Here is a 17,959-nt window from a genome sequence, read left to right on the forward strand (position 1 = left end):
TATGATGAAAGAAAATGTTATAACAATTTAAAATGGATAATTATTCAAATAGTTATGACTATTTGAACTTATTCAGTAAACATATTTATTTTAAAAAATTTTTACAAATTAATTGTCAAAATATTAATTAATTAATGTTATTTTAATCTAAATAAACCTGTATGAACAAAAACAATTATTTTAATACAAAGCCAAAAGTCATAACGATTTGAAATAAAAATTGTTCAAATTGTCATAACTATTTGAACTTATTCAGTAAATAAATTCATTTTTTTTAAATTTTCACTTATTAATTGTTTGAATGTTAATAAATTTGTATTATTTTAATTGAAATAAGCTTGTATGAATAGAAAAAAAATATTATATGACAAAACAAAAAGTTATAGCAATTTGAAATAGGTAATTGTTCAAATAGTCATAACTATTTGAACTTGTTTGATAAACAGATTCTGTTTTTAAATCTCTTACTTATTTATTTTTAAAATATTAATAAATTAGAATTATGTTATTTCGAATAAGTTTGTATGAATAGAAATAATTGTTTTGTAACAAAACAAAAGGTAATAACATTTTGAAATAGATAATTGTCCAAACAATCATAATCATTTGCATTGGCCAGGCCAACAGATTCATTTTTTAAATCCATTACTTATTAATTTTTAAAATATTGATAGATTAGCATTACTTTATTTTGAATAATACTGTATCAATAGAAACAATTCTTTTATGATAAATGGTCATAACGACAAAACAAAATGTTATAACTATTTGAAATAGATAATTATTCATATAGCCTTAACTATTTGATCTAGTTTGGCAAACAAATTTATTTTATAAATCTCTTAGTTATTAATTTTCATACTATTATTAGATTAATATTATTTTGTTCTGAATAAACTTGGATGAACATAAATAATTGTTTTATGGCAAAACAAAATGTTATAACGATTTGAAATATGTAATTGTTCAAATAATCATAACTATTTGAATTAGTTCAGTAAATTATTTTATGACAAAACAAATGATCATAATAATTTGAAATAAATAATTGTGCAAATAGTTATAACTAATTGAACTGTTGTAGTAAATAGATTTATGTTTTAATTCTCTTACTCATTAATTTTTCAAATATTAATAAATTAGTATTTTTATTCCGAATAGGGTTATATGATAATAAACAATTGTTTTATGACAAACAAAAGTTTATAACAATTTGAAATAGATAATTGTTTGAATGGCTATAATTATTTGAATTGATTTGACAAATTGATTTATTTTTTAAATCTTCAACTTCTCAATTTTTGAAATATTAATAAAATACTATTATTTTATTTTGGATAAGCTTTATGAACTGAAACAGTTGTTTTATTATAAAACAAAAGGTCATAACGATTTTAAGTAGATAATTGTTCAAATAGTCATAACTATTTGAATTTGTTCAGTAAATAGATTTATTTTTTAAAATTTTTTGCTTATTAATTTTTTGAATATTAGTAAAATAGTATTATTTTACTTCAAATAAACATGTATGAGCTAAAATAATTATTTTATGATTAAACAAAAGGTCAGAACGATTTAAAATACATAATTGTTTTAATAGTCTTAACTATTTGAATTGGTTCAACAAACTCATTTATTTTTTAAATCTCTTATTAATTTTAGAATATTATTACTTTAGCAATATTTTACTCTGAATAAGCTTGTATAAACAGAAACAATTGTTTTATGACAAAACAAAGATCATAACGATTTAAAATAAATAATTGTTCAAATAATCATAACTATTTGAACTAGTTCGGTAAATAGATTAAGTTTTTAAATCTCTTATTAATTTTTAAAATATTAATAAATTAATAATATTTTATTCTAAATAATTTTGTGTGAATAAAAATTTAGAACAAAACAAAATGTCATAACGATTTTAAATAGATAATAGTTTAAATGGACATGGCTATTTGAACTTGTTCAATAAACAAATTTATTTTTTAAATCTCTAATTTATTAATTTTATAACATTAACAAATTAGTATTATTTTATTCTGAATAAACTTGTATGAATCAAAACAATTTTTTTATAAAAAAAAAAGATCATAATGATTTGAAATAAATAATTGTTCAAATAGTTATAACTATTTGAACTCGCTTAATAAACACATTTATTTTTTAAATATTTTACTTATTAATTTTTAGAATTTTAATAAATTAGTATTATTTTGTTCCAAATAAGCTTGTATGAGCAGAAACAATTGGTTTATGACAAAACAAAAAGTCATAACTATTTGATATAGATAATTATTCAAATAGTCATGACTATTTGAATGTATTCAGAAAATAGATTTATTTTTGAAATTTTTACTAATTAATTTTTGGAATATTAATCAATTTATATTATTTTATTTGGAATTAGCTTGTATGAACAGAAACAATTGTTTTATGACAAAACAAAAAGTCATAATGATATGAAATAGATAATTGTTCAATTAGCCATAACTATTTGAACTTATTTGGTAAATAGATTCATTTTTTAAATCTCTTGCTAATTAATTTTTAGAATATTAATAAATTAGTATTATTTTGTTTTGAGTAAGCCTATATGAATTGATACAATTGTTTTATGATGAAACAAAAGGATATAACGATTTAAAATAGATAATTACTCAAATAGTTATGACTATTTGAACTTATTCGATAAAATATTTATTTTTAACTTGTTTTACTTATTAATTATCAAAATATTAATAAATTAATATTATTTTAATCCGAATAAGCTTGTATGAACAAAAACAAATGTTTTATGATAAAACAAAAAGTCATAATGGTTTGAGATAAATAATTGTTCAAATAGTCATAACTATTTGAACTTATTTAATAAATTGATTTAGTTTTTTAAATCTTTTACTTATTAATTATCTAAATATTAAAAAATTTGCATTATTTTAATTGAAATAAGCTTGTATGAATAGAAAAAATTATTTTATGATAAAAAAAAGGTTATAGCAAGTTGAAATGCGTAATTGTTCAAATAGTTATAACTATTTAAACTTAATTGATAAACAAATTTAGTTTTTAAATATCTTATTATTTTTTGAAATATTAATTAATTAGAATTATGTTATTCTAAATAAGCTTGTACAAACAGAAATAATTGTTTTGTGACTAAACAAAAGGTCATAACGATTTGAAATAAATAATTGTTCAAACAATCATAACTATTTGCATTGCTCAAGCCAACATATTCATTTATTAAACCCGTTACTTATTAATTTTTGCAATATTTATAAATTAGCATGACTTATTTCAAATAAGACTATAATAGTAGAAACAATTATTTTATGACAAAACAATAAATCTGTTTACTTAACCTGTTCCTATTTGAATAATTATCTATTTCAAATAGTTATAACCTATTGTTTTGTTATAAAATAAGTAAAATTTTCAGTTATTAATTTTTGAAAGATTAATAAATTAGTATTATTTTATTATGAATATCCTTGAATGATAAAAAACAACTGTTACATGACCAAACAAAAGGTAATATCAATTTGAAATAGATAATTATTGACACAACCATAATTATTTGAACTAATTTGATTAACAGATTTACTTTTTAAATCACTTATTAATTCTTGGAATACTAATAAATTACTATTATTTTATTTTGAATGTGCTTGTATAAACTAAAACAATTATTTTATGACAAAACAAAAGTTCATAATGATTTGAAATAGAAAATTCTTAAATGGCTATAATTATTTAAATCGATTTAATAAACTAATTTATTTTTGAAATCTCTAGCTTATCATTTTTTGAAATATTAATAAAGTAATATTATTTTATTTCAGATAAGCTTTTATGAGCTGAAACAATTGTTTTATAATAAAAAAAGGTCATTTTTATTTTAAATAGATAATTGTTCAAATAGTCATAAATATTTGAACTTGTTCCATAAACAGATTTATTTTTAAAAATTTCTTGTTTATTAATTTTTTTATTGTTAATAAATTAATATTATTTTATTTCTAATAAGCATGTATGAACTAAAACAATTATTTTATGACTAAACAAAAGGTCATAACGATTTGAAATAGATAATTTTCTAATAGTCCTAACTATTTGAACTGCTTCAGCAAACACATATATTTTTTATATCTCTTATTAATTTTTAGAATATTATTATTTTAGCAATATTTTACTCCAAATAAGCTTGTTTGAATAGAAAAACTTATTTTATGACAAAACAAAGATGATAACAATTTGAGATAGATTATTGTTCAAATAGTCATAACATTTGAACTGATTCAATAAATAGATATAATTTTGAACTCTCTTATTAATTTTTGAAATATTAATAAATTAGTATTATTTTATTTTGAATAATTTTGTATAAATGGAAACAATTGTTTTGTGACAAAATAAAATGTCATAACAATTTGAAATAGATAATAGTTCAAATAAACATGACTAATTGAACTTGTTTGATAAACAGATGTATTTTTTAAATCTCCAACTTATTAATTTTTAGAATATATGAACAAAAAAATTTGTTTTATGACAAAACAAAAGGTCATAACAATTTGAAAAAGATAGTTGTTAAAATAGTCATAATTATTGGAACTAATTTGGCAAACTAAATTATTTTTTAAATCTCTTACTTAATAATTTTTGAAAGATTAATAATTTTATTTTATTTTATTTTGAATAAGTTATTAGGAACTGAAAAAATTGTTTTACGATAAAATAAAAGGTCAACGATTTGAAATAAAGGATTGTTTACATAGCCTTAACTATTTGAACTGGTTTGGCAAATAAAATTTTTTTAAATCTCTTAATTATTAATTTTCAAAATATTATTACATTAGTATTATTTTATTCCAAATAAACTTGTCTGAACAGAAATAATTGTTTAATAACATAACAAAAGGCTATAAGAAATTGAAATATATAATTGTTCAAATAGTCATAACTATTTGAACTGGTTTGGTAAACAATTTTTTTTTAAGTCTCCTACTTATTAATTTTTGAAATATTAGTAATTTATTTTATTTCGAATAGGCTTGTATAATGAAAAACCATTGTTTTATAACAAAAAAAATTTCATAATGATTTGAAATAGATAATTGTTCAAACGACCGTAATTATTTAAACCAAAACTATTTTCTTTTGAAATCTCTAACTTATCAATTTTTGAAATATTAATAAAGTGATATTATTTTATTTCAGATAAGCTTGTATGCATTGAAACAATTGTTTTGTAATAAAACAAAATGTCATAATAATTTTAAATAGATAATTATTTAAATAGTCATAGTTATTTAAACTTATTTGATAAATAAATTTATTTTTTTCATTTCTTGTTTATTAATTTTCTGAATGTTAATAAATTAGTGTTGTTATATTTCAAATAAGCATGTATGATCTGAAACAATTATTTTATCACTAAACAAAAGGTCGAAATGATTTGAAATAGATAATTGTTCTAATAGTTTTAACTATTTAAACTGGTTCAGTAAACGCATTTAATTTTTAAATCCTTATTAATTTTTGAGATAGTGATAAATTGGTATTGTTTTATTCTGAATAATTTTGTATGTATAGAAATAATTATTTTATGACAAAATAAAATATCATAATAATTTGAAATAGATAATAGTTCAAATGCACATGATTATTTGAACTTGTTTAGTAAACAAATTTATTTTTTAAATCTCAAACTTATTAATTTTTAGAATATTAATAAATTAGTATTTTATTCTAAATGAACTTGTATGAATAGAAACAATTATTTTATGATAAAACAAAAGATCATAACGATTTAAAATAAATAATTATTTAAATAGTCATAACTATTTGAACTCGCTAGGTAAACATATTTATTTTTTAAATCTTTTACTTATTAATTTTTGGAATATTAATAAATTAGTATTATTTTATTTTGAATAAGTTTGCATGAACATAAACAATTGGTTTATGACAAAACAAATGGTCATAACAATTTGAAATAGATAATTGTTGAAATAGTCATAACTATTTGAACATGTTCAAAAAATAGATTTATTTTTTAAAATTTTACTTATTAATTTTTTGAATATTAATAAATTTATATTTTTTTATTTGAAAAAAGCTTGCATGAACAAAACCAATTGTTTTATGAAAAACAAAGGGTCATAATGTTTTGAAAGAGATAATTATTTAGATAGTCATAACTATTTGAACTTTTCGGTAAACAGGTTCACTTTTTAAATTCTCTTACTCATTAATTTTTTGAATATTAATAAATTAGTATTACTTTATTTCAAATAAACTTATATTAATTGAAACAACTGTTTTATTACAAAAAAAAGGTCACAATGATTTGAAATAGATAATGTTAACCTTGAATTGATCCTTATTTTGAAATGATAAAACATTAAGCTAAATAAGCTTAATCAAGATTTTGAAAAGATTTATTTAATACATGTTCTTAAGTTTTATATTTTGGTACTAAATAAATAATATGTTTTTTCAAAGTGTAACAAACCTTTCTTTGTTTTCATATTTCTCAAACCAAATCTATCTTTTAAAGATTATTTATTTGAGCTTGAATGAAAGTCCAATTATTGTTTTTAAAGTGAACTTATTCATTTTGGACTTAATACAATTTTGATAATATTGGTTTTGAGAAATAGATTAACTTAAGAAAGTTGTTTTATAAGAACAAAGTTTTCCAACATTGAACTTGTTTTATTTTTTTGTATTAATTCACAACTCTTTAATATTTGAATTTTATATGTTTGAAACCTCTTTCAGTCTACTTTCTATTGGATCAAACAAAATCAAAATCCAAATTTTCCAAGAAAAGATTTTGAATTTTTACTAGACACTCTACAGTTGTCCAAAAATTGCACAAGGGGTAGGTTTGAAAATTCACTATAATTCATACAATGAATTAGGTAATGAATTTTGTATGGATAGAAACCCCTTTAAGTCTAGTTTTTAAATCTTCAGACGGTTTGTGATTTGGATTTGTATAACTCAAGATATGATCAAATAAGTGAATAGAATGCAAAATAGGATACAACAGAGTAGCTTGACCATATCGATCTCTTGGGTTACAGGATCAATCCCCTAGCTAAATCAATCGATCAGGTCTCTTACCTAATTGATCGGGTCATGGTTTTCAAGTGGAAAATGACACAAAACTTGAACCAATTGATCCCTTCAAGGAAAGGATCGATCGGGTCTAGGTAAAAACTCTCCAACGGCTAATTTTTCATGCTTCCAATGGCTATTTTCTTCTCCCAGGCATCCCCAATTGCTAACTCTTCAATTTCTCTATAAATTGGGCACTCTAACACACCAAGAAGGTTAATGAATCAAGAGAGCAAGATCAAAAAAGCCATATATTCATTCTCTTAAGAGTTTCAAAGCTTTAAAGTCTATATCTTTGTATTTATTGTTTCCAAAATCATATTTGTTGTTCATTCATCATTTTCTTATACTTAAACTTAGCAAACACTTAGCCTTAGAGTGGTTGTTCTATTGTTTGCAAAATTACCTTTAATATACAAGGGTGGAAAAGAAGAAAAGGTAAGGTATCCTCTTGAGAGCTTTATAGTGAGATTGGGTAAAATACTACAAAAGGTTTGAGGTTTCAATCTTAAGCCTTAGAAAGAAAAAGATAGGTTGTATTTTTAATTCAAGAATAGTGGATTAAAGCCTTGGTGTAGACAACCAAGAAGAGAGGACATAAGTGCCTTGTGGAGAAGGACCGAACCTTTATAAATCATTGTCTTTGATTTCTCTATCCCTATCTCCTTACAATTTATTGTTGTTTCTATTTGATTTTAGGTTCATTAATTGTTATTGTTTGCATTATATTTTCATCAAAAGTGTTTATTGTTTTAATTTCCATTCAATTATTTTGAAATCATTTCTTTGGGAAGAATTTGGAGAGATCCAATTCACCCCCTCTTGGATCACCATCTCACCTAAAAAGATAACAGATAATTATTCAAAAAATAATGGCTATTTAAATTTGTTCGGTAAACATATTTATTTTTTAAATCTTTTACTTATTACTTGTCGAAATATTAATAAAATAATATTTTTAATCCAAGTAAGCTTGTATGAACAGAAACAATTATTTTATGACAAAATAAAAAAGTCATAACAATTTGAAATATATAATTGTTCAAATAGGCATAACGATTTGAATTTGTTTAGTAAATAGATTTACTTTTTAAATCTTTTACTTATTAATTGCCTTAATATTAATAAATTTGTTTTATTTTATTTGAAATAAGTATATATGAATAGAATACTTATTTCAAATAAAATAAATCATTTTTATGACAAAACAAAAGGTTATAGTGATTTCAAATAGATAATTGTTCAAATAGTCATAATAATTTAAAGTTGTTTGGTAAACATATTCATTTTTTTAAATCTCTTAATTATTAATTTTTTGAAATATTAATAACTGATTATTATTTTATTTTGAATAAGCTTATTTGAACTAAAATAAAATTTTCATGACAAAACAAAAGTCATAACAATTTGAAATAGATAATTATTCAAATAGTCATGGCTATTTGACCTAGTTCGATAAACATATTTATTTTTAAAATTTTTTACTTATTAATTGTTGAAATATTAATGAATTAGTATTATTTTAATCTGAATAAACTTGCATGAATAGAAATTATTATTTTACAACAAAAAATTCATAATAATTTGAAATAAATAATGACTCAAATAGTCATAACTATTTGAACTGGTTTAATAAAAAGATTTATTTTTTAAATCTCTTATTATTTTTCAAAATATTAATAGATTAGTATTATTTTATTTTGAACAAACTTATATGAACAAAAACATTTATTTTATGACAAAACAAAAGGTCATAACGATTTGAAATAGATAATTGTTTAAATAATCATAATTATTTGAATTGGCTAAAAACCAAAATTATTTTTTAACTCTCTTAGTTATTAATTTCTAAAATATTAATAAATCTTTTTTATTTTATTCTGAATAAGCTAGTATGAATTAAAAAAATTGTTTTATAACAAAACAAAGGTCATAACAATTTGAAATAGATAATTGTTCATATAATCTAAACTATTTAAACTGGTTCAACAAATAAATTTATTTTGTAAATCTCTTAGTTATTAATTTTTGGAATATTATTAGATTAGTATTATTTAATTTCAATTAAGCTTGTGTGGACATAAATAATTGTTTTATGATAGAATAAGAGGTCTATTTGTAAAATAATTAATTTGAAGTATACAATTGTTCAAATAGTCATAACTATTTGAACTGATTCGACAAATAGATTTATTCTTTTACTTTATTACTTATTAATTTTTGAAAGCTTAATAAATTAGTATTATTTTATTCTAAACAAGCTTGTATGATCAAAAACAATTGTTATATGACCAAATAAAAGGTAGTATTTTTGTGCTATAACATTTTAATTAGATACACTTATGGTTTTGTGCTTGAATACATGTATGTGAACTTCATCATGCATATTACACTTGATTACATGCATTCAAAATACTCTTGATATTAATGGTATCAAGTATTTTGTCCCATGCCTTAAATTGATCTCTTTCTTTTGAAATGACAAAAAGGGGGAGAGAGTTTAAAGATATTTCTTCTTGTATGCTTATAGCAATTGATATAGGAGCTTAAACAATTGGTATAAAGAGCATAAAAAAAAAGGAAGAGAAATGTTTATTTGCTCATTAATTTGCTCATGGCTTTTTACTATGACAAAAAGGGAGAGAAATATCATGTGGACAATTTTGCTTGTGCTTGACATGCATATGTTGATTGTGTTTATTTGATATATATGCTCTAACATATGTTTGTTGAGTTGTGTTAGATTATGATGCATAAATTGAGGGGGAGTTTTGCCATGCATTGTTTAAATGGGAGTATCTCAAAATGTTTTTCAAAATCTTAAATGATTCAAAGAAAGTTTTTCATCAAGCAAATTTTATCTTTAAGTTTTGTCATATAAAAAAAGGCAAGATTGTTAGCCTTGAATTGATCTTTATTTTGAAATGACAAAACATTAAACTAAATGAGCTTGATCAAGATTTTGAAAAAGATTTATTTAGTACATGTTCGTAAGTTTTATATTTTGGTACTAAATAAATACTATGTTTTTCAAAGTGTAAACAAACCTTTCTCTGTTTTCATATTTCTCAAACCAAATCTATCTTTAAACATTATTTATTTGAGCTTAAATGAAAGTCCAATTGTTGTTTTTAAAGTGAACTTATTTATTTTGGACTCAATATAGTTTTGATAATATTGATTTTGAGAAATAGATTAACTTAAAGAAAGTTGTTTTACAAGAACAAAATTTTCCAATATTGAATTTGTTTTATTTTTTTGTATTAATTCACAAAGCTTTAATATTTAAATTTTATATGGTTGGAAAGCTCTTTGAGTCTACTTTCAAATGGACCAAGCAAAATCCAAATCCAAATTTTTTAAGAAAAGATTTTGAATTTTTACTAGACACTCTACAATTGTCTAAAACTGCATAAGGGGCAATTTTGAAAATGCACTATAATTCTTATACAATGAATTAGGTGATGTTTATATGGATAAAAAGCCTTTTAAGTCTAGTTTCTAAATCTACAAACGATTTGTGATTTGGATTTGTGTAACTCAAGATATGATTAAATTAGTGAGTAGAGTACAAAACATGAAAATTCACCTAGATGGACAGGATCGATCCCTTCAGGGAAAAGATCAATTGATTTTTCTTACAAAATGCAGGTTGGTGCTCTTGGTCGAAGAAGGGATCGATCACCCTATGTAGGGGATTGATCACATCAATCACCCCATTGAACCAATCAATCCCTTACATAAAAGGATTGATCGGGTTTTGATTTTCAAAGGCATAAATGGCACTAAACATGAACTGATCGATCCCTTCATGGAAGGGATCGAGGTATGCTTTGAACTTGTTCAGTAAATAGATTTATTTTCTTAAATCTCTTACTCATTAATTTTTCAAATGTTAATAAATTAGTATTAATTTATTTTAATAATTTGTATGAATTGAAATAATTGTTTATGACTAAACAAAATGTCAGAACAATTTGCAATGGATAATTATTCTAATAGTCTTAACTATTTGAACTGGTTTGTCAAACATATTTATTTTTTAAATCTCTTACTTATTAATTTTTGGAATATTATTAAATTAATGTTATTTTAATATGAATAAGCTTGTATGAAAAGAAACAATTGTTTTATGACAAAATAAAGATCATAATGATTTGAGATAGATAACTATTCAAATAGTCATAACTATTTAAATTGTTTCAGTAAACATATTTAGTTTTTAAATCTCTTATTAATTTTCAAAATATTAGGAGATCAATATTTTTTTTGAATAACTTTACATGAATAGAAACAATTGTTTTATGAGAAACAAAATGTCATAACGATTTCAAATAGATAATTGTTCAAATGGACATAATTATATGAACTTGTTCAGTAAATAGATTTATTTTTTTAAATCTCCTACCTATTAATTTTTAGAATATTTGTAAATTAATATTATTTATTCAAAAAATAAAACTTGTATAAGAGAAACAATTATTTTATGATAAAACAAAAGGTCATAACTATTTAAATAAATAATTTTTCAAACAGTCATAACATTTAAACTTGCTTGATAAATAGATTTAATTTTTAAATCTTTGACTTATTAATTTTTGGAATATTAATAAACTACTATTATTTTATTTTGAATACATTTGTATGAACAGAAACATTTGGTTTATGACAAAACAAAAGGTTATAACTATTTAAAATAGATAATTCTTCAAATAGTCATAACTATTTGAACGTGTTTAGAAAATAGACTTATTTTTAAAATTTTTACTTATTGATTTTTTAAATATTAATAAATTTATATTATTTTATTTGGAATAAGCTTGTATGAATAGAAACAATTGTTTTATGACAAAACAAAATGTCATAACAATTTGAAATAGAAAATTATTCAAATAGTCATAACTATTTGAACTTGTTCGGTAAATAAATCCATTTTTTAAATCTCATACTCATTAATTTTTGGAATATTAATAAATTAGTATTATTTTATTTTAAATAAGCCTATAGAAATGAGACAATTGCTTTATGACGAAACAAAAGGTCATAATAATTTGAAATATATAATTATTCAAATAGTTATGATTATTTGAATTTGTTTGGTAAACATATTTATTTTTAAAATCTTTTACTTATTAATTGTTGAAATATTAATAAATTAATATTATTTTAAGTTGAATAAGCTTGTATAACCAAAAACAATTGTTTTATGACAAAATAAAAAAGTCATAACAATTTGAAATAAATAATTATTCAAATAGCCATGAATATTTAAACTTATTCAAGAAACAGATTTATTTCTTAAATCTTTTACTTATTAGTTGTTTGAATATTAATAAATTAGTTTTATTTTAATTGAAATAAGCTTGTATGAATGGAAAAAATTATTTTATGACAAAACAAAAGGTTATAGCAATTTGAAATAGGTAATTGTTCAAATAGTCATAACTATTTGAACTTGTTCGATAAACAGATTTAGTTTTTAAATATCCTACTTATTAAATTTTGAAATATTAATAAATTAGAATTATGTTATTCTGAATAAAAAAAAAATGTCATAATGATTTGAAATAAATAATTGTTTAAAGAGTCATAACTATTTGCATTGGTCAAGCCAATAGATTCATTTTTTAAGTCTATCACTTATTAATTTTCAGAATATTAATAAATTAGCATTAATTTATTCCGAATAAGAGTCTATCAATAGAAACAATTGTTTTATAACAAAACAAAATGGTCATAATGATTTGAAATAAATAATGTTCAAATTGTTATAACAAATTGAACTAGTTTGGTAAATAGATTTTTTTTTAAATCTCTTATTAATTTTTAAAATATTAATAAATTAATATTATTTTATTTTCATCAAACTTATGTGAACAAAAATATTTCTTTTACGACAAAACAAAAGGTCATAATGATTTAAAATAAATAATTACTCCTATTACCTTAACCATTTGAACTAGTTTGGTAAACAAATTTATTTTTTAAATCTCGTAGTTATTAATTTTCATAATATTATTAGATTAGTATTACTTTATTTTGAATAAGCTTCTATGAACATAAATAATTGTTTTCTGACAAAACAAAAGGTTAAAACAATATGAAATATATAATTGTTCAAACAGTCATAACTATTTCAATAGGTTTTATAAACAAATTTATTTTTTAAATCTTCAACTCATTAATTTTTGAAATATTAGAAATTAGAATTATTTTATTTCAAATAGGCTTATATGATGAAAAACAATTGTTTTATGACAAAATAAAAAGTTCATAATGATTTGAAATAAATAATTGTTCAAATGGCCATAATTATTTGAACTGATTTGATAAACTAATTTAATTTTTAAATCTCCAACTTCTCAAATTTTGAAATATTAATAAAGTAATATTATTTTATTTTGGATAAGCTTTTATGAACTGAAACAATTGTTTTATTATAAAACAAAAGGTCATAATGATTTTAAATAGATAATTGTTCAAATAGTCTTAACATTTGAATTTGTTCAGTAAATAGATTTATTTTTTTAAATTTCTTGTTTATTATTTTTTTAATGTTAATAGAATAGTATTATTTTATTTTGAATAAGCATGTGTGAACCTAAACAATTATTTTATGACTAAACAAAAGGATAAAACGATTTGATATAGATAATTTTTTTAATAGTTTTAACTATTTGAACTGGTTTGACAAACAAATTTATTTTTTAAATCTGTCACTTATTAATTTTACAATATTATTAGTTTAGCAATATTTTACCCTAGATAAGCTTGTATGCATAGAAATAATTGTTTTATGACAAAACAAAGATCATAACGATTTGAGATAGATAATTGTTCAAATAGACATAACTATTTGAACTGGTTTTGTTAGTAGATTTAGTTTTTAAATCTCTTATAAATTTTTGCAATATTAATAAATTAGTATCATTTTATTTTGAATAATTTTGTATGAATAAAAGCAATTATGCTATGTCAAAACAAAATGTCATAATGATTTGACATAAATAATCGTTCAAATAGTCATAACTATTTAAACTCGCTCAGTAAACATATTTATTTTTTAAATCTTTTAATGTTAATTTTTGAAATATTTATATATTTATATTATTTTATTTGAAATAAGCTTGCATGAACAGAACCAATTGTTTTATGACAAAACAAAAGGTCATAATGTTTTGAAATAGATAATTGTTTAGATAGTTATAACTATTTGCAGTTGTTTGGAAAATAAATTCATTATTTAAATCTCTTACTCAGTAATTTTCAGAATATTAATAAATTAGTATTATTTTACATTAAATAAGTTTATATCAACTGAAACAATTATTTATTAGAAAAGAAAATGTTAGAATGATTTGAAATAGATAAGTACTCAAATAGTCATGACTATTTGAATTTGTCCAGTAAATATATTTATTTTTTTAAGTCTTTTACTTATTACTTATCAAAATATTAATAAATTAATATTACTATAATCTGAATAAGCTTGTATGAACAGAAACAATTTTTTTATGACAAAATAAAAAGTCATAATAAGTTGAAATAAATAACTGCTCAAGTAGTCATAATGATTTGAACTTGTTTGGTAAATAAATTTATTTTTTAAATCTTTTATTTATTAGTTGTCTTAATATTAATAAATTCATATTTTTTTATCCAAAATAAACTTGTATGAATAGAAAAAATCATTTTATGACAAAACAAAAGGTTATCTCAATTTCAAATAGATAATTGTTCAAATAGTCATAATTATTTAAACTTGTTTGGTAAACAGAATCATTTTTTAAATCTCTTAATATTAATTTTCGGAATGTTAATAACTTAGTAATATTTTATTTCGAATAAACTTATATGAATTGAAATAAATTTTTTTTATGACAAAACAAAATGTTATAATGGATTGAAATAAGCAATTATTCAAATAATCATGACTATTTGATCTAGTTCGGTAAAGATATTTATTTTTTAAAATTTTTACTGATTAATTATCGAAATATTAATAAATTAATATTATTTTAATTCTAATAAGCTTGTATGGATAGAAACTATTGTTTTATAATAGAACAAAAGTCATAATGATTTGAAATAAATGCTTCCTTAAATAGTCATAAGTATTTGAACTAGTTTGATAAATAGATTTATTTTTTAAATCTTTTGCTAATTTTTGAAATATTAGTAGATGAGTATTACTTTATTCCGAACAAACTTATATGAACAAAAACTTTTGTTTTATGACAAAACAAAATATTATAATGATTTGAAATAGATGATTGTTCAAATAGTCTTAATTATTTGAATTGGTTAGGTAAACAGAATTATTTTTTAAATCTCTTACTTATTAATTTTTGAAATATTAATAAATTTATTTTATTTTATTCCCAATAAGATAGTATGAATTGAAAAAAAAGTTTTTATGACAAAAAAAAGGTCATAACGATTTGAAATAGATAATTGTTCATATAGTCTTAACTATTTGAACTACTTCGGCAAACAAATTTATTTTTTAAATCTTAGTTTTTAATTTTTGAAATATTATTAGATTAGTATTATTTTGCTTTGAATAAGCTTGTATGAACAGAAATAATAGTTTTATGATAGAACAAAAGGATATAATGATTTAAGTATATAATTGTTTAGATAGTCATAACTATTTAAACATGTTAGGTAAATAGATTTATTTTTTAAATCTCTTACTTATTAATTTTTGAAAGATTAATAAATTCATATTATTTTATTTGAATAAGCTTGTATGATCAAAAACAATTGTTATATGACCAAACAAAATGTAATAACTATTTGAAATAGATAATTGTTGAAATAGCCATAATTATTTGAATTGATTTGATAAACATATTCACTTTTTAAATGACTTATTAATTTTTGAAATATTAATAAATTAGTATTATTTTATTTCGAATAAACTTGTATGAATTGAAACAAATAAAACAAAAGGTCATAACAATTTTAATAGATACTTGTTCAAATAGTCACAACTATTTAAACTTGTTCGGTAAACAAATTTATTTTTTCAAATCTTTTGTTTATTAATTTTTTGAATGTTAATAAATTTCAGTTATTTTATTCTGAATAAGCTTGTAAGATATGAAACAAATATTTTATGACTAAACAAAAGATCATAATGATTTGAAATAGAAAATTATTTTAATAGTTTTAACTATTTGAATTGGTTTGGCAAACACATTTATTTTTTAAATCTCTTATTAATTTTTGAAATATTATAATTAGTATTATTTTTAATCAAATAAGTTTTTATAATAAAAAATAATTGTTTTATGATAAAACAAAAGGTTATAACTATTTGAAATAGATAATCGTTCAAATGGTCATAATTATTTTAATTGAGTTAGTGAACAGATTTATTTTTTAAATTTATTACTTATTAATTTATGAAATATTAATAAATAAGTATTATTTTATTTTGTCTAAGCTTATATCAACTGAAACAACTGTTTTATGACAAATCAAAAGCTTATAACGTTTTTAAATAGACAATTGTTTAAATAATAATAACTATTTCAACTATTCGATAAACATATTTATTTTTTTTAAATCACTTTCTTATTAAATTTTTGAATGTTAGTAAATTAGTATTAATTTATTCTAAATAAGCTTGTATGAACTAAAAAATTGTTTTATAAATAAACAAAAGGTCAAAATGATTTGAAATAGATAATTTTTCTAATAGTCTTAACCATTTCAATGATTTGGTAAATAAATTTAATTTTTAAATCTCTTACTTATTATTTTCAAAATATTATTAAATTAGTATCATTTTAATTCGAATAAGCTTGTACGAAAAAAACAACTGTTTTACAACAACAGAAAAGGTCATAACGATTTGAAATAGATTATCTTTCACATAGTCTTAATTATTTGAATTGGTTCGGCAATTAAATTTATTTTTTAATTTTCTTGGTTATTAAGTTTTGGAATATTTTTAAATTAGTATAATTTTTTTTGAAATAAAATAGTATGAACAAAACCAACTGTTTGATGACAAAATAAAAGGTTATAATGATTTAAAATAGTTAATTATTCAAATAGTCAAAACTATTTGAAATGGCTTGGGAAGCAGATTTACTTTTTAAATCTATTATTGATTCATTTTCTAAATATTAATAAATTAGTATTATTTTATTTCAAACAAACTTATATTACCAAAAACAATTATTTTATGACAAAATAAAAGTAATAACAATTTGAAATAGATAATTGTTCAAATGGTATAATTATTTGAATTGGATCAATAAATAGAATAATTTTCTAAATCTCTTATAAATTTTTGAAATATTAATAAATAAAATTTATTATATTTCGAATAAACTTGTATGAGCTAAAATAATTGTTTTATAATAAAACAAAAGGCCATAACAATTTAAAATAAATAATTGTTCATATAGTCTTAACTATTTGAACTAGTTTGGCAAATGAATTTATTTTTAAATCTCTTAGTTATTAATTTTAGAATTTTACTAAATTAGTATTATTTTATTCTAAATAAGCTTGTATGAACAAAAATAATTGTTTTATGATAGAACAAAAAGTTATAACAATTTGAAATTGATAATTATTCAAATTGTTATAACTATTTGAACTAATTTGGTAAATAGACTTATTTTTTGAATCTCTTATTAATTCTTGAAACATTAACAAATTAAGATTATTTTATTTTGAATAAGCTTGTATGTTGAACAACAATTGTTTTATGATAAAACAAAAGGTAACAACGATTTGAAATAGATAATTGTTCAAATGGCTATAATTATTTGAATTGATTTAGTAAACTAATTTTTTTTTAACATCTCTT

This window comes from Durio zibethinus, chromosome 23, assembly GCF_047325235.1.
Source record: "Durio zibethinus cultivar Kanyao isolate XHJ-2024 chromosome 23, ASM4732523v1, whole genome shotgun sequence".
NCBI lineage: Eukaryota > Viridiplantae > Streptophyta > Magnoliopsida > Malvales > Malvaceae > Durio > Durio zibethinus.